Here is a 22,859-nt window from a genome sequence, read left to right as displayed (position 1 = left end):
GGCTCTGATGGCTAGTTCCTCTTGGTCTCCTTGGAAGTACCCCATCAGCTTCTTGCTTCTTCCATGTTGGCTCTTGATTTACTTTTCCAGAAATGCAGAGAGCTCGCTCTGTTTCATACTCCTGCCCTTGCATTGCCTCTCAGGCTCTCGGGACTGCTAAAGCACCATTGTCCAATAGCGCTTTTAGCAATGATGAAATGTTTCATGATCTGCACTGTCCAATATGGTAGACATTAGCCACATGTGGTTTTTGAGCACTTGAAATGTGACCAGTGTGACTAAGAAATCGAGTTTTAAATTTTATTTAATTTTAATTTATTTAAATCTAAATAGTACACATGGCTATTGGCTACTGTGTTGGACAGCACAGCTCAGAAGAGTTCAGAGAGAAGAGTTTTTCTTTTATTTGTAAAATGGGGATAAAAATCAGCCCCATCTGCCGCATAGGGCTGTCTGAAAGAAACAAGATGACGAATGTGAAAGAGTTTTATTCACATAAGGGATCTGGAAAGATAGCAGTGTGAACAGAGTGGGCTTATTCTTATAGCTCTTTGTTAATATTTCTGTTTTATGGCCCTTGCTGGACTGGGTTGATTTGATCTGTTTACATTTCTGAATCTCTCATCTGACTTTGAGCTCTTTGAGGGTAAGAACAGGGGGATAGTATCATAGCTGTATGAAAGTGAAAGAAAGTGACGTCACTCAGCCATATCCGACTCTTTGTGACCCCATGGACTGTAGCCTATCAGGCTTCTCTGTCCATGGGATTCTCCAGGCAAGAATACTGGAGTGGGTTGCCATTTCCTGCTCCAGGAGATCTTCCCAAGCCAGGGATTGAATCCGGGTCTCCCACATTGTAGGCAGACGCTTTACCATCTAAGCCACCAGGGAAGTCATAGCTGTATCCTCACAGCCGATTGCTGGCATGTACTCATGTTCAAGTAAATAAAATGTCTAGAGTCCAGAAGTGATTGCTAGCAGCAGTATTTAAAGAGTATGGTGAGAGCTGGGGTTGGGGGGCACACAGAGAGGAGGGGAGCAGGAAAATAGGGGGTGAGACTGAGAGCTAGGGCTCCAACTCCTGACACTCAACATTCTAGGGCCACCCAGAGAGACCAGTGAGCCATTCCTGATGCCAGGAAGCTCTCACACAGCTAGGTATCAGGCTTGTGGGAGACTGAAAAAGGTTGGTCAGAGGAGAAATGGTCCACTCATGCATTTTGCTTGTTAAGGAAGGCGGTTGAACATATAAATCTCTGCCTAGTTAGGCCCCTGGGGTGGGTGCTGTGGTTTTCTTTCTTTTCCTGAGGGTTCTTCAGGCCTTTATCTTTCAGAGGTGTTGCTCTTCTGGGGAGCAGAAGAGGGAACTTGGAAACTCTCTAACAGAGCTTTAAGGGACAGAATGCATTTTTAGTTTTTGTTTACTTATTTAAAAGGAAATTTAAAATTTACTTCTGCTCAATTCCAAGAGTAATACAGGGAAACAAAGAGAAGAGCACAGTAGGATCCTACCACCCAATCTGATCCCTGGATTTCAAACTTTCTGCCTTTACAGTGGTCCTCCTTGTTTTGGGGCGATGAGAATAAAGACAGTCTGCTTAGGCCCAGCCCTGCACACTGATTTTAGCAGCTCGAGCTCAGAGCTAATTCCCCTGGGAAGGTGGCTCTCAAACAGGGCTTTTAAAGGTTTGGAGATTGGGGGACATGGAATTTCCCTTCAGTACATACTTGACCTGGTTAGATCTGTCCCAAGAAGGAAGCCAGGCTCCTGTGAGTGCTGGCTGCTCTCTGTCCAGCTGGACTCTTTTCTTGGCTCATGCATTTATGTATGAATTCTGAGATTTGAGCTTATTCTATTTTTAAGCTTCTTACTCTTGTAGTACTTTATTAATATCTTTTTTATAACTTGTGTCAGGCTCAATTGTAATTTATATGTTCACTCTGAAACGTATCCCAGATGCAATAAATATTTGTTGAACATTTATTACCTGTCTTCATGGTACTAGGCAGTGACACAAAGTAGAATTATTCCTGGGTCCAGCTACTCTCACTGGTCTCCTGAGTGTTCCATGGGAAAAGCGAGCTGTTCCCTGTCCTTTCCCACCCAGTCTCAGGGAAGTGCCTTACATAGTCTTTCTAATAAACTGGCAGTACTCACTGAAGCCTAGATCCCCTGGAGAATTTCATGGACAGAGGAGCTTAGGCGGCTACAGTCCATGGGGTCTCAAAAAGTCAGGACTAAGCGACTAACACTAAGCCTTCCAGGCAAGAAGGTACTATGGAAAGAGAACAGGACTTTTGCAGGCATCCAAATCAGACTTAAAATCCCAGTTCTAGCACTTTGTGACTGTATGACTTTGAATAAGTCCTTCAACCTCTTTGAGCCATAGCTTCCCCATTTGTGAAAAGGGGTGTGTATGTGACAATTCTGATCTTAAAAAGTTATGAGAAGTAAATATAATGTATATGCGACACTTGGCATATATAAATAAGACATTCGGTGGTAGAGCAGAATTAGAGCTGCAGGTAACTTTTATTTTTAAAATAATAGGTCGTTGTCAATTCACACAATATGTAAGTATATAAAGTAGGTGACTTGCAGGTGCCCTATTCTGTATGAATTTTCTAAAATGACTGTGTGTTGTTTGAGACTGAAAAGAGTAAAGTCGCTCAATCGTGTCCAACTCTTTGGGACCCTATGGACTGTAGCCTACCAGGCTCCTCTGTTCCTGGCGATTCTCCAGGCAAGAATACTGCAGTGGGTTGCCATTTCCTTCATCAGGGGATCTTCCCGACCCAGGGATCGAAGCCGGGTCTCCCACATTGCAGGCAGACTCTTTACCCTCTGAGCCACCAGGGAAGTCCATTTACTGCTTTATCCCAGCTGAGTCACACCAGTTTGATTTTTTTTCACTCTCTACCCCTCTGCTTTCTTTCTTTCTTTCGTCTAGGCCATGAGGCTTGCAGTCTCCTCGACCAGGCATTGAACCCATGCCCCTATAGTGGAAGCACTGAGTCTTAACCACTGGACTTCTGGTGCAGTGCCACCTCTAGTTTTTTTCTGATGATTTTTCCGCGAAGAAGAAGCTGTTGGGAAATCAGAGACGAAACTTCAAAGTTCTATTTCTCTCTGACTTAGAAGCAAACTGGACCCGCAAGTATCTCACACCGGCGGAAGGATACTGGGCTAAACAAGCGCCAGGAGGTTCGCTCAGGTAGACGCTAGGGGGCGGGACTTAACAGAAGCGAGGGGGCGGGGCTAACAACTTCGAGTGCGGGAAAGGCAGTGGGACGCCGGTCGGCTGTTCTGGAAGGCGACAATTGGGTGAGGAGGCAAGTGACATAATAGCCGCGCGCTCACGGGTTCTGACGGTGGCCGTCGCGTCTGCGTACGGGGAGCTGGTTGCCGCAGCGGCCGCCTGGAATTGTGGGGATTGTGTCTGCCCCTGGGCTGCCGGGCGGGAAGCCGAAGGTAGGGGCAGTAAGGCCACCCGGCCCTGGGCCTGGGCTGGAGGCTCAGGGCGCTGCTCCGGTCTCTACCCGCCAGCGGCCCTGGCGCCTTCCCAGCACTGTTCGGGGTCCCTACACATCCCACCAGTGTCTCTGAAGCGGGACGTGTAAGTGGGCTCTGGACTCCTCACTAGTTTCTGCAGACTTGGCCTCTCAGCCCAATGCTGCCTTCCCTATCCTTCCCACTCAAAACGTCTCCAGGATACCTGCTTGAATGCCAGGAGATGAGGCAGTGGGGGTCCGAGACAGGCTTTTGGCTTCTCATTTGTTTTAGTTTCCTTCCCTATTCTCTTCTCCCGGTCTCAGTTTCTTCATTTGTCCACATGCTCCAGCGTTGACATTCTGGTGTCTCTTCACCATATGGAATTGAACGCCACTCGCGTTGTATTTCCACTTCGATCTTGTGTTTTCCTTTGCCCTAGGTAGATAAAATACTTGCCTGTAAAGTCGGAGTTAGAAACTTTGTGTTTCAAATCACCAGAAGGTTGTGCCTATCCCTGGTGTGTTTCAAATCACTCAGAGGGTTTTGTTTATCTCTGGGCATTATTTTCAGGCATTTTGGATAAAGTGAGGCATGGGTACTTGCAGTTCTCCCCAGGTGGTTCTGATTCAGGTGGTCCCAAAATCCTCGCTTTGACATTCTCTGCTACAGAAAGCAATAGAAAATCATTTAAACTATGAGCCACATGTGGGAAAAACAAGGTAATCAGGAAATACCCAGCACCTGCGAGGTAGGTGTGTGTGTGTGTGTGTGTGGGGGGGTTCCTTTGCACTAGAGGAGCTAGAGGGTTGTAATATATGATTCATATGTAAGATTAGTTTTTTAAATAAATATTTTTAAATACTTGGCCTCGAATTCAAGTCCAGCTTGCTTTCCGACCTAAATAAAACAAACAACAAACTTTTTTGGGGGATTTAGGAAGTTAGATTAAACCTAGACTAGGTAAGCAGGAAAAGAATGAATCCTTCATATTTGCCAAGAGAATAAATTAATATTTAAAACAATGTTTGTTTAGACAGTGTGAAAGATGTGTTTTGTACCTGTGTGTCTTTTTAGCTCTCAACCCACCCGAGTTTCTTTTCCGATAAAATTATAGCCAGATTTGGAGATTGGATAGGATTTTGATGGGAGCTAGGACAGGATATCAGGATTGATATTTGTGTGGAATGGATCAGGATTGGTCTGTGGCTTCAGTTGAGAACTTGGTCCTTGGGCTTTTTTCTGAATGGAATTAAATTTTTTTTTACTTACTTTTGACTGTGTTTGGTTTTCATTGCCACATGGGCTTTTTCTCTAGTTACGGAGAGTGGGGGCTGCTTTCTAGTTGTGGCGCGCAGACTTCTCATTGCTGTGGCTTGTTGTGGAGCAGGGACTCTAGGCGCTTGGACTTAAGTAGTTGAGGCACGTGGGTCTAGAACACAGCCTTAGTAGTTATAGTGCACTTGGACTTAGTTGCCCTGCAGCAGGTAGGATCTTCCTGGACCGGGGATGGAACTCATATCTCCTGCATTAGCTGCTGGATTCTTTACCACTGAGCCACTAGGGAAGTCCGGCCCTTGGGTTTTTAAGGTGTTGCCATATCAGACTTATTTTTACTGTTCTTTTGGGTGTTTAGTGGACTTAATCTGCAGATTAATACATGTGCTGTTCAGATGAAATTGACAATAGACAAGACTTACTGCCCCCATTTTACAGATGGTGAGAATGGGTAGTATGTTAGTAGAGATGTGGTAGCCCAGGAATGAGCTTTGTCCTCTGATTCCTGCTCTCTTCCTCTTGCCTGATGTCTTTGAATGCCAGCTATTACTTTTCTGTAGAGGCCAATTTTGAGCCCTGGTGTGTTTCAGTGACAGGAGAAAAGAATAATTAAAAAACTGCAAAGTAACAAAATGGCTTTAAAATAAGCATGTGTGTGTGAAGTCGCTCAGTCGTGTCCAACTCTTTGGGACCCCATGGACTGTAGCCCGACAGGCTCCTCTGTCAATGGGATTCTCCAGGCAAGAATACTGGAGTGGGTTGCCATTTCCTTCTCCAGGGGATCTTTCCAGCCCAGGGATCGAACCCAGGTCTCCTGCATTGCAGGCAGACACTTTATCCTCTGAGCCACTAGGGAAGTCTTAAAATAAGCATGCCAGAACTTAATTCTCAGTGAGTATTGTTCTCTTTTAGAATGGCATGTGTAAGTGGTGGGGGTTGAGGGTGATACCCTGATAATGGCCTTTTGTTTTTTTCTTTTTTGCCTCCATACTCAGCTTGTGGGATCTTAGTTTACCAACTAGGAATCAAACCTGCATCGGAAGTGTAGAGTCTTAATCACTGGACCTCCAGGGAAGTCCCATTAAAAATTTTTGTTTTTTATATGGCCTTTGTACAAAATAGTTTTGAAAATCCATCTTGAAATTGTCAGAGATGTTTTTGAACCATATGAGAGATCAGTTTCACTAATACATGACACCATACAGTTGCTGCTGTTCTTTTTTTTGTTTTTAAACTACAAATGGCATGGTTAGGCAACCTGTCATGTGACCTCAGATGAATTAACAGTTCATTTGAAGTGGACCTAGTGGAAATGTGAGGTTTTTTCCTTTTTGGATGGGGGTGAGCATGTTGCATGGCTTGTGGGATCTTAGTTCCCCACGAGGGATTAAACCTGGGCCCTCGGCCGTGAAAGCATGGAGTCCTCCCCACTGGACTGTTAGGGAATTCCCTGAACATGAGTTTTGATTCTGAGTCTATCACTTATTAGCAGTATGACCTCTAACAAGTTATTTCACTTCTGAGGCTTGGTTTTCTAGTGGATAAAAATGGGAATAATACTTTGAAGAGTGGTTAAATGAGGTAGTGCATATGAAGCTTTCGGGACACAGGAATGCAGTAACTGTTTGCATCCTCAATAAAGATTTGCTATTAATGAAAATATTAAGAAAGACAAGAGTTTGTAAAAGCAAGTTGTACCTTTTTCCAAATAGGCGGATGCCTTCTAATTGTCATTTCATTATGTTTGTAGATTCATGCTCTGACCTTCTCATCCTGCCTTCTTTTTTTTTTCATTCATTTTCTATCCTTTCCTGAGTGACACTGTGCTGTGGAGGCTGTCTGCCAGTCTCTTGGAGTAAGCCTCTTTTCACGAGAGCTAATCTGAACATTCTTACAATGCCAGCCCCTTGGTTGTGGATTCCTGGGGATTTTTTTTTGTGGGGCCTCAGCTGGTGTTTGGATCACGCTCTGTAGCACAGTCATCTCTAACTCCTGGATTTGGAGTCAGTTTGGAGACCTGTTCTTGTGAGCTAATCTTTTCTCTTTCTGAGCGAGGATGAATGCTTTATCCTTCTCTGAGTAGGCTTTAAGCTGCAAGTCTTAGTCTTCTGCAATATACAGCTTCTTACTTTAATTATATGTGGTGTAAGGAAGGAATATCCTTCCCTTTTCTTCATTTACTTCCACCAAGGGTTTTACTGCCAAGTAGGGACGAAGGATAGCTGGTTGTCATTCAGGTGAGGTGGTGGGTGACCCCTGATGACCACCTTCAACAATAATTGAATTTGTCTTTGGAATAAAAACCTCATAAAAGAGGGAAGCTACTCAGGACATACGTGGAGAACCTGTCAGAATTTCCCTGATTTGTGAAGAGTTTACACCTGGCATCCTCACTTGTGCAATTTTCTACGTTGGAGACAGAATCCAGAAGCAACTGAACTATATTTAGCCCAGACTGATGGACAAGGGTGTGGTTGTGTTGGCTGGTCATATCTGCCCTCATTCTCCTAATAGGGTCCTAGGAACAATTTGAGGCCTTGAGAAGTAACTTAGTCCATTATGGGCTGCTATAATAGAACACCGTAGATTGGGTGGTTTAAATAACACACACTTATTTCCTGCAGTTCTGGAGGCTGGAAGTGAAAGATTAGGGTGCCAGTATGATCAGGTTCTTTTGGAAACTGGGTTGTCCCTTTGGACATCTAATCCGATGTCTCTCAACTTTTTGTTCATTAGCACCTTTTGAGACATTTTTTCCCCTAACTGCCCCTTTGCCTCCAATCAATGGAATTTTAATACAACAAATATACTGTGTATCTGTTTATGTTCTCTGGCCCTTTGGGCCACAAACTGTTGTAATATCTAAGATTTTTTTTCTTCTTCAGGAATCAATTTTCACCCCTTGGGGGGTGATTTTGCCTCATTGAGAATGCATGGTCTTATCCTATATTGTCTCACTAATATAGTCATCAAGGCTCATTTTTTTAACTTTTTATTTTTTATTGGGATATAGCCAATTAATGGCGGAGAAGGCAGTGGCAACCCACTCCAGTACTCTTGCCTGGAGGATCCCATGGACGGAGGGGCCTGTTGGGCTGCAGTCCATGGGGTCGCTGGGAGTCAGACACGACTGAGCAACTTCACTTTCACGCATTGGAGAAGGAAATGGCAACCCACTCCAGTGTTCTTGCCTGGAGAATCCCAGGGAAGAGGGAGCCTGGTGGGCTACCGTCTATGGGGTCGCACAGAGTCGGACACGACTGAAGCGACTTAGCAGCAGCAGTAGCAGCGTATTTATTTTTTGCTTATTGCTATTCTTAATAATTCAGAGCAGAAGTTGTTTGTCCCTTACTGAAGTTATTCTGTATTGTCTGCTTCAAAGCCTAATGATGTTAAGGGAGTTGGAGAAGAAATGGAATATGAGTGGAGGTAGGAGGGATATTTTTATCTGGACTTTCCAAATAGGCCTGAATGAGTATATTCTTTACTGTTTTTATTTTCTTCCAAATCTTAAGAGTTTTCAGGTACTGCACTTGCCATTTGTTTCTCTAGTGTCTCCTTGGCCTTTATTTATCACAGCTGAGCACAGATGTTCTTGGACTGAAAATTGAGTAGTGTCTGTTCAGCCATGTCACATGTCAAATTCACAGAGAAATGGGAAGGGGTACGTTTCTGAGGTCTGCTTGCTGGCTATGTCTTGACTGAAAGCATTCTTGATTATGCCTTTTAATTACCACTTACTGTCATCACAGGTAGAAAAACATACAGCAGTCAGTGAATTGATCCATGTCTTGCCACTTTCCTTCTGCAAGTTGTCTGCCCTTTCTGTCTTGTGAGAGAGAGGAGTTCTAGAAACTGGAAGATGAGAAATGCATCCCAAAGGTCTGGTGAGGAAGACTGATGCCAGTGGACTTTTAAATGGATATGTCTTTACATTTGTGAATACTTTCATGCTTATGCCTCTTATCTCTGTGAGGCTCCCAAGGAGGTAGCATCCATCTGACCAAACTGTGGAAAACTAGCAGGCTTCAGTTCAGAGGAAGAAACATAAAGTAGGACAATCAATACAAACATTGATTGATCATGCTCTGAACCCAGGGAGTAGTAGACATTGGAAGCATAAGAGGCCAACTCCTTAGCAAGGAGTTTAATATTGATTTTGTGCCCCTCTGCATGTCTTACTCATGGGATTTGATTTAGATTATATTCACTCATGGGATTTGATTTCGATTATAGTCAGTCTAAATTCACATCATTTCTGTGCTGGAAGAGATCATCTTAGGAGGTCTTTATATCAATTTCATTGCAAACACCAGGATTGAGTCTGGTTCAGATTAAGGGATGGCTCTTTGTGGTTTCTTGGGTGAGTAAAGATTCAGAAGGTACCCTTCTAGTTCTATCATCACCCATTGCTTCAGTTTTACTTTGATGGGTTCCTATTTTACTGATGAAATGAGCTTCAGGCATGTGAAATGGGCCATATACCTTTTTTAGGGCCACCAGCATATTAGTGGCAGAGCTGAGACTCAAGCCAGAGGGTTTGCAGAAGATGGCCATAGAAGTTGTTGGAATTATTTAGAACCTTGTAAAGATGCAAGATATAATTGCAGTTAAAAATCCCTATGGAAGGAGAAGGCCCTGCCTCCATTGACTTCCTTGTTCATTATCTTACAACTCTCACAGTTGAGGTTTTTGGGTGTCATGACGATTTTTCTCCTATTTGTAAGTGTTTGCTTTTGCTCTTACCTCAAGGAAATAGTGGAGAAGGCGATGGCACCCCACTCCAGTACTCTTGCCTGGAAAATCCCATGGACAGAGGAGCCTGGTAGGCTGCAGTCCTTGGGGTTGTGAAGAGTCGGATACAACTGAGCAACTTCCCTTTCACTTTTCACTTTGCTGCATTGGAGAAGGAAATGGCAACCCACTCCAGTGTTCTTGCCTGGAGTATCCCAGGGACTAGGGAGCCTGGTGGGCTGCCGTCTCTGGGGTCGCACAGAGTTGGACACGACTGAAGCAACTTAGCAGCAGCAGCAGCAGCAGCAAAGGAAATAGATTGAAGTTTCCACTTGTTTTAGAAACAATAAAGTAGTGCCCAGGCCAGACTGCTGTGTGTTCTATAAAGAATAGAGCCAGTGAAGCAGTGGACCTTATTTTGTGACCCAAGCAAACCTTCAAAACACTTCTAAAAGAAAAAGTGAAGGAATGGATGGTATGTCACAGTGGTTTAAACCACTCAGGGGTCCAGTGTTCATAGCAGCGTTATTTACAATAGCCAAGACGTGGAAGCAACAAGTGTCCCAATAATAGATGAATGGATAAAGTAGAAGTGGTATATATATTCAATGGAATACTACTCAGCCATAAAAAGGAATTAAATAATGGCATTTGCAGCAACATGGATGGATCTAGAGATTATCATACTAAATAAAGGAAATCAGATAAAGACAAATACCGTATAATATCACCTGTATGTGGAATCTAAAAGAAGTGATACAAATGAACTTATTTACAAAATGAAAACACAGAAATAGAAAATAAATTTATGTTTACCAAAGGGGAAAGGAGGGGAGGGATATATTAGTTTGGAATTAACAGGTATGCACTACTGTATATAAAATAGATGAACGATAAAACCTGCTGTATAGCACAGGGATCTATATTCAATATCTTGTAATAACCTATTAATATAATGGAGGGACTTCCCTGGCTGTCCATTGGTTAAGACTGTGCTTTCACTGCGAGGGGGCTTGGGTTCTATCCCTGGTTGGGGAACTAAGATGTTGCATGCCATGCATATATATACAATATATATTCTTTGTGCTTAGTCTCTCAGTCATGCCCGACTCTTAGTGATTCCATGGACTGTAGCCCACCAGGCTCCTCTGTCCATGGGGATTCTTCAGGCAAGAATACTGGAATGTGTTTCCATGCCCTCCTCCAGGGAATCTTCCCAATCCTGGGATCGAACCCAGCTCTCCCACATTGCAGGCAGAATCTTTATCTGAGCCACCAGGGAAGCCCATATTCTTTATATATATATATCTTTATAGTATATATTTATATATATTCTTTATATATACTCTAATATATAAAAATTATATATAATATATATAAACTATATATAAAGTACATATATATACTATATATTCTTACTTTATACTCTATACTATAAAGAATATAATGAATATACTTTATATGTTATATATTTATATGTATAATATAAATATGTATTCTTTATATATGTATATATTCTTTATCTGAATCACTGCTATATACCTGAAACTAACACAGCATTGTAAATTAACTATTGTTGTTGTTCGTTTAGTCTCTAAGTAGTGTCTGACTCTTTGCGACTCCATGGATTTCTTCATGCCAGGCTTCCCTGTCCTTCACTATCTCCCAGAATTTGCTCAATTTCATGTTCATTGAGTCAGTGATGCTATCTATCTCATCCTCTGATGCTCTCTTCTCCTTTTGCCTTCAGTCTTTCCCAGCATCAGGGTCTTTTCCAGTGAGTCAACTCTTTGCATCAGGTGGCCAAAGTCCTTCCAATGAATATTCAGGGTTGATTTCCTTTAGGATTGACTAGTTTAATCTTGCTGTCCAAGGGACTCTCAGGAGTCTACTCCAGCACCGCAATTCACAAGCATCAGTCCTTAAGCACTCAGCCTTCTTTATGTCCAAACTGTCACATTCGTACATGACAACTGGAAAAACCATAGCTTTGACTAGACAGACTTTTGTTGGCAAAGTGATGTCCCTGCTTTTTAATATGCTGTCTGGGTTTGTTATAGCTTTTCTTCCAAGGAGCAAGTGTCTTTTAATTTCTTGGCTGCAATCATCATAAGCAGTGATTTTGGAACCCAAGAAAATAATATGTCACTGCTTCCACTTTTCCCCCTTCTATTGCCCATGAATTAATGGGACTGGATGCCATGATCTTAGTTTTTTGAATACTGAGTTTTAAGCCAGCTTTTTCACTCTCTTCTCTGAGCCTCATCAAGAGGCTCTTTAGTTCCTCTTCACTTTCTGCCATTAGAGTGGTATCATTTGCATATCTGAAGTTGTTGATATTTCTCCTGGCAATCTTGATTCCAGCTTGTGATTCATCCAGCCCAGCATTTCACATGATGTACTCTGCATATAAGTTAAATAAACAGAGTGACAGTATGCAGCCTTGTCATATTCCTTTCTTAATTTTGAACCAGTCAGTAGTTCCATGTAAGGTTCTAACTTTTGCTTCTTGACCTGCATACAGGTTTCTCAGTCTGATATTCCCACCTCCTTAAGAATTTTCCACAGTTTTTTGGGATCCACACAGTCAAAGGCTTTAGCGTAGTCAATGAAGCAGAAGTAGATATTTTCCTGCAGTTCTCTTGCTTTTTCTATGATCCAGTGGATGCTTGGCATTTGATCTCTGGTTCCTCTGCCTTTTCTAAATCCAGCTTGTACATCTGGAGGTTCTTGGTTCACGTACTGTTGAAGCCTAGCTTGAAGGATTTTGACCTTGCTGCTGCTAAGTCATGTCAGTCGTGTCCAACTCTGTGTGACCCCACAGACGGTACCCAACAGGCTCCTCCCTCCCTGGGATTCTCCAGGCAAGAACACTAGAGTGGGTTGCCATTTCCTTCTCCAGTGCATGAAAGTGAAGTCACTCAGTCATGTCCGACTCCCAGCAACCCCATGGACTGCAGCCCACCATGCTCCTCCATCCATGAGATTCTCCAGGCAAGAGTACTGGAGTGGGTTGCCATTGCCTTCTCCTAGCATGTGAAATGAGCACAATTATACAGTAATTTGAACCTTCTTTGGCATTGCCTTTCTTTGGAATTGGAATGAAAACTGACCTTTTCCAGTCCTGTGGCCACTGCTGAGTTTCCCGAATTTGCTGACATACTGAGTGCAGCACTTTCCCAGCATCATCTTTCAGGATTTGAAGTATCTCAGCTGGAATTCCATCACCTCCACTATCTTTGTTTGTAGTGATGCTTTCTAAGGCCCACTTGACGTTACATTCCAGAATGTCTGGCTCTAGGTGAGTGACCATACTATTGTGGTTATCCAGGTCATTAAGACCTTTTTTATGTAGTTTTTCTGTGACTTTACATTCCAGAATGTCTGGCTGACATTATGGCTGAGTGACCATAGTATTGTGGTTATCCAGGTCATTAAGACCTTTTTTATGTAGTTTTTCTATATATTCTTGCCATGTCTTCTTAATCTCTTCTGCTTCTGTTAGGTCCTTACCATTTCTGTCTTTTATTATGCCCGTCCTTGCATGAAATGTTCCCTTGATATCTCCAATTTTCTTAAAGAGATCTCTAGTCTTTCCCATTCCGTTGTTTTCCTCTGCTTCTTTGCATTGTTCGTTTAAGAAGGTCTTCTTATCTCTCCTTGGCTATTCTCTGGAACTTTGCATTCAGTTGGGTTTATCTTTCCCTTTCTCCCTTTCTTTTCACTTCTCTTCTTTCGTCAGCTATTTGTAAAGCCTCCTCAGTCAACCCTTCATAGATCTCAGTGTTGTCATGGTGAAGGGACTTGCATAACTCGATGAAACTATATGACATGCTGTGCAGGGCCACCCAAGATGGACGGTCATAGTGGAGAGTTCTGACAAAACGTAATCTTCTGGAGGCAGGAATGGCAAGCCAGTCCAGTGTTCTTGCTGAGAGAACCCCATAAACAGTGTGAAAAAGCTAAGATATAAGACACCAGCAGATGACCTCCCCCCACCCAGGTCAGAAGGTGTCCAATATGCTACTGGGGAACTACAATTTAAAAAAAGCCCCACTCATGGATCAGCTCATTTGGTTTCTTAATCTTCTATTGTTAGATTTCAGATTGTTAACAAGATGCTTACTTTCCCTAAGCTTTGATTTCATGATCTGTAGAATGGGAATAGTAATACCTCCTTTTGTAGCTGTCTTGAGAATTGAGAATTGTAGAAAGTACATTCACGGGCACAGTGTAAGTGCTCTGTATATTATTATCAATAATGACAGCAACAGCAGTTTCCAGTTCCTGACCCGGTTAGAGGATAAATTATGCTGACTGTTCAAGTGTGATCTTAACCATCACATCATTGTCTTTGTTGGCTGGTTTATTATTCCTGTCAGTCACATTGATCATGCTCATGCTAAATAACTAAAAGTTGTGAACAGCAAAGGACTTTGCAGCTTCTTTGCCACCTCCATCCTTATTCGGCTTAGTTCTCGCCTTTTTGAGGTTCTCTCTACTGGCTACCCCAGTCAAGGGGCATCTGACATGGTGATTTTAATGAATCAGGGCTGGCTGGTCCAGAGCCTGACTACAGCCCACTGAGACAATGTGTTCTCCTTGTCTCTGGCCTTCTCCTTTTCGGCCAGACATGAAGCAATTAGCTCATTAAGGGAACTTTGACTTCTGTCACGGCTTTTTTCTGATTTGTATGCTCATTCCTGGCCTTGTGTGAGGTCAGAGAGGCATAGTCAATTACACTGACCTGGATTTTGTGCTCAAGTTGTCTCTCTTTTGCTTTGAGATTTGCAACTGGTTCAGCAGTGGGAGTGAAGTGAGGGAAAAGCCCCTGAAGCTACTAACCAGCTCCACCCCCATTGTATTGATTTCAAGCTGAGTTTTAAAAAATTCTGACATGATCATAACGATTGCCTGTGCCTTACTTCTGAATGAAACAAATAGGGTTAAACCTCATTATTTAGGGGCAAGACCAGTCTGCATAGGTAGAAAAACAGAAATCAAGGAGTGTTTTCATGAATTCAGTTCAGTTCAGTCACGTCCGACTCTTTGCAACCCCATGAATCGCAGCATGCCAGGCCTCCCTGTCCATCATCAACTCCCAGAGTTCACCCAGACTCACGTCCATCGAGTCAGTGATGCCATCCAGCCATCTCATCCTCTGCCATCCCCTTCTCCTCCTGCCCCCAATCCCTCCCAGCATCAGAGTCTTTTCCAATGAGTCAGCTCTTCACATGAGGTGGCCAAAGTACTGAAGTTTCAGCTTTAGCATCATTCCTTCCAAAGAACACCCAGGGCTGATCTCCTTCAGAATGGACTGGTTGGATCTCCTTGCAGTCCAAGGGACTCTCAAGAGTCTTCTCCAACACCACAGTTCAAAAGCATCAATTCTTCGGCGCTCAGCCTTCTTCACAGTCCAACTCTCACATCCATACATGACCACAGGAAAAACCATGGCCTTGACTAGATGGACCTTTTTTGGCAAAGTAATGTCTCTGCTTTTTAATATGCTATCCAGGTTGGTCATAACTTTCCTTCCAAGGAGTAAGTGTCTTTTAATTTCATGGCTGCAGTCATCATCTGCAGTGATTTTGGAGCCCCCCAAAATAAAGTCTGACACTGTTTCCACTGTTTCCCCATCTATTTCCCATGAAGTGATGGGACCGGATGCCATGATCTTCGTTTTCTGAATGTTAAGCTTTAAGCCAACTTTTTCACTCTCCACTTTCACTTTCAATTGCTGTATGGCAAAAACTATCACAGTATTATAAAGTAATTATCCTCCAATTAAAGCAAATAAATAATCCTGACTACCACACACACACACACACACAATGTTTTCAGAGATGCCATTGTCTTAAAATTTGGGGCAGGCTTCTGCTGTGTCTTTCTCATCCTGTCTTACTGCTTCCTCTGTTTCCTGGAACTGCACCTGAGTGTTTTTTTAATAAACTTTTTATTTTGTATTGAGGTATAGCTGATTAACAATGTTGTGATAATTTCAGGTGAAAGTGAAGTGAAAGTGGAGTCGCTTAGTCGTGTCCGACTCTTTGCGACCCATGGACTGTAGCCTATCAGGCTCCTCAGTTCATGGGATTTTCCAGGCAAGAGTACCGGAGTGGGTTGCCGTTTTCTTCTCCACGGGATCTTCCCGACCCAGGGATTGAACCCAGGTCTCCTGCATTGCGGGCAGACACTTTATCTTCTGAGCCACCAGGGAGGTATTCAGCGATACGTATACATGTATCCATTTCCCCCCATGCACCTGGCTTTTTATAGGAGTCTCCGCTTCTCCTTTGGCTCCCTCCAGGACATTGTGTACCACTGGCGTTAGGATCTTCCTAAATACATTTCTGATTGGAGAACACTCGTTTAGAAGATTTCAGCGGCACCTACTGGCTTCTAAATAAATTCCCTATGTATCAGTTGTCCTGGTGTTCATGCCTGTCACAGTGTATCCCTGTCCTATCACTTTAATTAGATCCTCTGTCATTACATAGGAGTACTGCTTGCTCCTGATACACTGATCCATGTGGTCCTCGAAGCATTCTGCATGTTTGTCTCAGCCAGTTGTTTTGTCTGGAGTACTCTCTCCTTAGTTTCCTACTTTATTCTGCAGATCCACCTTCTTGGGCCTTGCTAATACCTCCTCATCTGTATCTCCATAGCAACACTTTGATTATAGAATTCAGCATACTTTATCCTGGTTTGTTGTTCTGTCTCTCACTGTATGAGCTTCCCAAGGACATGGGCATACTTTATTTTGTCTCCAGTCTAATGCTGTGTAACATGGACACTATAAATACTTATTGTATGAGTGAATACATGAATGCCTGAGAAATGATTAGCAGTTCTGTTCAAATCCCAGTTCTTCCCAGAAACATTCCTTGATCCCTAATCACAGTGAGTCTGGCACACTCAACTCCCAGAGCCCTTTGTGTCTGAAACAGTCTGATTCTTTAGAGTCCGTCTTCCCACCTTGATTAGAAATTCTTGGAGGCCACAAATTGCATCCCTCATTTTTCTTTGTGTACCCAGCCCCCAGCACAATTCCTGGCATACAGAGGGTGTTTAATACACGCTTTTGAATCCAAGAGTCCAGCCATTTGGTCGGTCGCTGTGCCTACCAGTTGATCAGCCTTCTGTTACTCACTGGCCAGGGGTCTCCAACTTAGAGATGTTCCCAGGGCCAGGTTGGAAACTGTGAGGCAACAAGAAATGCTGGGCTGTCAAGTTGGAGTGCTTAGGTACTCTGTGGGGAACAGCTACTTCTCAGTCCATTTTTGCCACAGGTGAGTATGGCTTTAGTGGCCTCCTCAGCTCATATTACAAGAGAAGCTAGAAATTCAGATTCTAATATGATATCTGCAAGGACTACCAAAGTGCATGTGTGGTCCAGATTTGACCTCTTCCTATCCTTTTGTGGCCTTTGGGTTGAGGCTGAAATTTCCCAGCCACAAATTTTCTTTGTGGAAGAAGAAAGGGAGGGGAGATCATAAACTGAGGGAGCTTTTTAGGGAGTTTTGGTGAAAACTAGCTTTGATTGAGAGTATCCTGTAATTTTCTATGGGTAGTGACTTACTCTCTTGGGCTGAGTGCTATAGAGACCATGTATGGTTTGGGCTTCATCCTCTTGTATTCCCTAGAAAGATGGTGTCCTATGGACTTTTGTGATTTTTGCTTTTTTTGTCCAGCCTCAGTTGAGACAGGTTTGATGGTGGTTCTTGCCTCTGTCGATTTCTAAGGGCCTGGTGGTCAGGCTGGTACAGAGACCATTCCTGTTAAAGGCTTCCCTGAGGAGGGATTCTGGATGAGCAAGTACAACCAAAAGTGAAATATACTGAACAAAATCAATGCCTAAATGTCAGCCAAGGGGCAAAGCAGTATAATAGCCGGAAGGAAATCTGTACCTCTGTGGAACCTCCTGCAGGGCCATATCGTATCCCCTGGCTGTCCTGTTCTTTGCATAGTCTCTAAGGGCAGTGCTTACTGCTTGGTATTACTTCTGGGTCTGAAAGTGTTGCCACCAGTGGTCTCCCCATCTGTGGCAGAAAGTAGGTGATGGAATATCTGGAAGAATACATGGGAAACTGAAAAGAGTGGTTGTCTTTGGTGAGAGCCCCTGCGTGGCAGGAGAATGGGAGAAGGGAGGCTGACTTTTCACTGTGTACTTTTGTGTGCTTTCTCTGATCTGAACTGTGCACATATATTATTTTTTAGTGTACCTGAGCAAACCCAAATGTGAGCTCCTTTTCAGATTCTCTGTTGTCACTTTCTTCCTGAAGCATGTGTTTCTCTGTAAACACCTGGACCCGGTCCCTGTAGACTGTCTCTCAGAGGTGGCAGCCTCACCCCTCTGTTCTGCAGAAGTCTTTTAGGGTTTTTCACTTAGGGGTCTTTAGAATGACAGTCAGGCTTAAAGTATGTTCAACATTTTACTATTTTTATTTTTTTTTATTTTTTCTTTTTTTTTCTCTTTTCTCTTTTTTTTTAAATTTTTTTAATTTATTATTATTTTTTTTTAATTTTAATTAAAAAAAAATTATACATGTGTTCCCCATCCTGAACCCTCCACCCTCCTCCCTCCCCATACCATCCCTCTGGGTCGTCCCAGTGCACCAGCCCCAAGCATCCAGCATCGTGCATTGAACCTGGACTGGCATCTCGTTTCATACATGACATTTCACATGTTTCAATGCCATTCTCCCAAATCTTCCCACCCTCTCCCTCTCCCACAGAGTCCATAAGCCTGTTCTATACATCAGTGTCTCTTTTGCTGTCTCGTACACAGGGTTATCGTTACCATCTTTCTAAATTCCATATATATGCGTTAGTATACTGTATTGGTGTTTGTCCTTCTGGCTTACTTCACTCTGTATAATAGGCTCCAGTTTCATCCACCTCATTAGAACTGATTCAAATGTATTCTTTTTAATGGCTGAGTAATACTCCATTGTGTATATGTACCACAGCTTTCTTATCCATTCATCTGCTGATGGACATCTAGGTTTCCATGTCCTGGCTATTATAAACAGTGCTGCATTGAACATTGGGGTACACGTGTCTCTTTCCCTTCTGGTTTCCTCAGTGTGTATGCCCAGCAGTGGGATTGCTGGATCATAAGGCAGTTCTATTTCCAGTTTTTTAAGGAATCTCCACACTGTTCTCCATAGTGGCTGTACTCGTTTGCATTCCCACCAACAGTGTAAGAGGGTTCCCTTTTCTCCACACCCTCTCCAGCATTTATTATTTGTAGACTTTTGGATCGCAGCCATTCTGACTGGTGTGAAATGGTATCTCATAGTGGTTTTGATTTGCATTTCTCTGATAATGAGGGATGTTGAGCATCTTTTCATGTGTTTGTTAGCCATCTGTATGTCTTCCTTGGAGAAATGTCTATTTAGATCTTTGGCCCATTTTTTGATTGGGTCATTTATTTTTCTAGAGTTGAGCTGTAGGAGTTGCTTGTATATTTTTGAGATTAGTTGTTTGTCAGTTGCTTCATTTGCTATTATTTTCTCCCATTCTGAAGGCTGTCTTTTCACCTTGCTAATAGTTTCCTTTGATGTGCAGAAGCTTTTAAGTTTAATTAGGTCCCATTTGTTTATTTTTGCTTTTATTTCCAATATTCTGGGAGGTGGGTCATAGAGGATCCTGCTGTGATGTATGTCAGAGAGTGTTTTACCTATGTTCTCCTCTAGGAGTTTTATAGTTTCTGGTCTTACGTTGAGATCTTTAATCCATTTTGAGTTTATTTTTGTATATGGTGTTAGAAAGTGTTCTAGTTTCATTCTTTTACAAGTGGTTGACCAGATTTCCCAGCACCACTTGTTAAAGAGATTGTCTTTAATCCATTGTATATTCTTGCCTCCTTTGTCAAAGATAAGGTGTCCATATGTGCGTGGATTTATCTCTGGGCTTTCTATTTTGTTCCATTGATCTATATTTCTGTCTTTGTGCCAGTACCATACTGTCTTGATGACTGTGGCTTTGTAGTAGAGCCTGAAGTCAGGTAGGTTGATTCCTCCAGTTCCATTCTGCTTTCTCAAGATTGCTTTGGCTATTCGAGGTTTTTTGTATTTCCATACAAATTGTGAAATTATTTGTTCTAGGTCTGTGAAAAATACCGTTGGTAACTTGATAGGGATTGCACTGAATCTAGAGATTGCTTTGGGTAATATACTCATTTTCACTATATTGATTATTCCAATCCATGAACATGGTATATTTCTCCATCTATTAGTGTCCTCTTTGATTTCTTTCACCAGTGTTTTATAGTTTTCTATATATAGGTCTTTAGTTTCTTTAGGTAGATATATTCCTAAGTATTTTATTCTTTTCGTTGCAATGGTGAATGGAATTGTTTCCTTAATTTCTCTTTCTGTTTTCTCATTATTAGTGTATAGGAATGCAAGGGATTTCTGTGTGTTGATTTTATATCCTGCAACTTTACTATACTCATTGATTAGTTCTAGTAATTTTCTGGCGGAGTCTTTAGGGTTTTCTATGTAGAGAATCATGTCATCTGCAAATAGTGAGAGTTTTACTTCTTCTTTTCCAATTTGGATTCCTTTTATTTCTTTTTCTGCTCTGATTGCTGTGGCCAAAACTTCCAAAACTATGTTGAATAGTAATGGTGAAAGTGGGCACCCTTGTCTTGTTCCTGACTTTAGAGGAAATGCTTTCAATTTTTCACCATTGAGGATAATGTTTGCTGTGGGTTTGTCATATATAGCTTTTATTATGTTGAGGTATGTTCCTTCTATTCCTGCTTTCTGGAGAGTTTTTATCATAAATGGGTGTTGAATTTTGTCAAAGGCTTTCTCTGCATCTATTGAGATAATGATATGGTTTTTGTTTTTCAATTTGTTAATGTGGTGTATTACATTGATTGATTTGCGGATATTGAAGAATCCTTGCATCCCTGGGATAAAGCCCACTTGGTCATGGTGTATGATCTTTTTAATGTGTTGTTGGATTCTGATTGCTAGAATTTTGTTAAGGATTTTTGCATCTATGTTCATCAGTGATATTGGCCTGTAGTTTTCTTTTTTTGTGGGATCTTTGTCAGGTTTTGGTATTAGGGTGATGGTGGCCTCATAGAATGAGTTTGGAAGTTTACCTTCCTCTGCAATTTTCTGGAAGAGTTTGAGCAGGATAGGTGTTAGCTCTTCTTTAAATTTTTGGTAGAATTCAGCTGTGAAGCCGTCTGGACCTGGGCTTTTGTTTGCTGGAAGATTTTTGATTACAGTTTCAATTTCCGTGCTTGTGATGGGTCTGTTAAGGTTTTCTATTTCTTGCTGGTCGAGTTTTGGAAAGTTGTACTTTTCTAAGAATTTGTCCATTTCTTCCTCGTTGTCCATTTTATTGGCATATAATTGTTGATAATAGTCTCTTATGATCCTTTGTATTTCTGTGTTGTCTGTTGTGATCTCTGCATTTTTGTTTCTAATTTTATTGATTTGATTTTTCTCCCTTTGTTTCTTGACGAGTCTGGCTAATGGTTTATCAATTTTATTTATCCTTTCAAAGAACCAGCTTTTGGCTTTGTTGATTTTTGCTATGGTCTCTCTTGTTTCTTTTGCATTTATTTCTGCTCTAATTTTTAAGATTTCTTTCCTCCTACTAACCCTGGGGTTCTTCATTTCTTCCTTTTCTAGTTGCTTTAGGTGTAGAGTTAGGTTATTTATTTGACTTTTTTCTTGTTTCTTGAGGTGTGCCTGTATTGCTATGAACTTTCCCCTTAGGACTGCTTTTACTGTGTCCCACAGGTTTTGGGTTGTTGTGTTTTCATTTTCATTCGTTTCTATGCAAATTTTGATTTCTTTTTTGATTTCTTCTGTGATTTGTTGGTTATTCAGCAGGGTGTTGTTCATCCTCCATATGTTGGAATTTTTAATAGTTTTTCTCCTGTAATTAAGATCTAATCTTACTGCATTGTGGTCAGAAAAGATGCTTGGAATGATTTCTATTTTTTTGAATTTACCAAGGCTAGCTTTATGGCCCAGGATGTGATCTATCCTGGAGAAGGTTCCATGTGCGCTTGAGAAAAAGGTGAAGTTCATTGTTTTGGGATGAAATGTCCTATAGATATCAATTAGGTCTAACTGGTCTATTGTATCGTTTAAAGTTTGTGTTTCCTTGTTAAGTTTCTGTTTAGTTGATCTATCCATAGGTGTGAGTGGGGTATTAAAGTCTCCCACTATTATTGTGTTATTGTTAATTTCTCCTTTCATACTTGTTAGCATTTGTCTTACATACTGCGGTGCTCCCGTGTTGGGTGCATATATATTTATAATTGTTATATCTTCTTCTTGGATTGATCCTTTGATCATTATGTAGTGACCTTCTTTGTCTCTTTTCACAGCCTTTGTTTTAAAGTCTATTTTACCTGATATGAGTATTGCTACTCCTGCTTTCTTTTGGTCCCTATTTGCATGGAAAATCTTTTTCCAGCCCTTCACTTTCAGTCTGTATGTGTCCCCTGTTTTGAGGTGGGTCTCTTGTAGACAACATATGTAGGGGTCTTGTTTTTGTATCCATTCAGCCAGTCTTTGTCTTTTGGTTGGGGCATTCAACCCATTTACGTTTAAGGTAATTACTGATAAGTATGATCCCGTTGCCATTTACTTTATTGTTTGGGGTTCGAATTTATACACCATTTTTGTGTTTCCTGTCTAGAGAATATCCTTTAGTATTTGTTGGAGAGCTGGTTTGGTGGTGCAGAATTCTCTCAGCTTTTGCTTGTCTGAGAAGCTTTTGATTTCTCCTTCATACTTGACTGAAATCCTTGCTGGGTACAATAATCTGGGCTGTAGGTTATTTTCTTTCATCATTTTAAGTATGTCTTGCCATTCCCTCCTGGCTTGAAGAGTTTCTATTGAAAGATCAGCTGTTATCCTTATGGGAATCCCCTTGTGTGTTATTTGTTGTTTTTCCCTTGCTGCTTTTAATATTTGTTCTTTGTGTTTGATCTTTGTTAATTTGATTAATATGTGTCTTGGGGTGTTTCGCCTTGGGTTTATCCTGTTTGGGATTCTCTGGGTTTCTTGGACTTGGGTGATTATTTCCTTCCCCAGTTTAGGGAAGTTTTCAACTATTATCTCAAGTATTTTCTCATGGTCTTTCTTTTTGTCTTCTTCTGGAACCCCTATGATTCAAATGTTGTAGCGTTTAATATTGTCCTGGAGGTCTCTGAGATTGTCCTCATTTCTTTTAATTCGTTTTTCTTTTATTCTCTCTGATTCATGTATTTCTACCATTCTATCTTCTAATTCACTAATCCTATCTTCTGCCTCTGTTATTCTACTATTTGTTGCCTCCAGAGTGTTTTTAATTTCATTTATTGCATTATTCA

At 41.7% G+C, this 22,859-nt stretch overlaps 1 protein-coding gene across 4 annotated transcripts in view; it reads left to right on the top strand.

Annotated features, from left to right (window-relative positions):
- The first annotated feature begins 3,249 nt into the window (after nt 1-3,249).
- The window catches only part of SIL1 (SIL1 nucleotide exchange factor), a 256,480-nt gene continuing 236,870 nt past the window's right edge, over nt 3,250-22,859 (top strand). Inside the window, exon 1 of one of the 4 annotated variants that reach the window (XM_070792059.1) lies at nt 3,250-3,333. The gene's annotated coding sequence lies outside the window, so the exon portion shown is untranslated. The other 3 variants (XM_070792060.1, XM_019963505.2, XM_070792058.1) reach the window with 3 other exon arrangements.

Source organism: Bos indicus, chromosome 7 (assembly GCF_029378745.1).
Source record: "Bos indicus isolate NIAB-ARS_2022 breed Sahiwal x Tharparkar chromosome 7, NIAB-ARS_B.indTharparkar_mat_pri_1.0, whole genome shotgun sequence".
Taxonomy (NCBI): domain Eukaryota; kingdom Metazoa; phylum Chordata; class Mammalia; order Artiodactyla; family Bovidae; genus Bos; species Bos indicus.
Note: the sequence above shows the minus strand (reverse complement) of the source record. Positions and strands in the feature narration are given on the sequence as shown.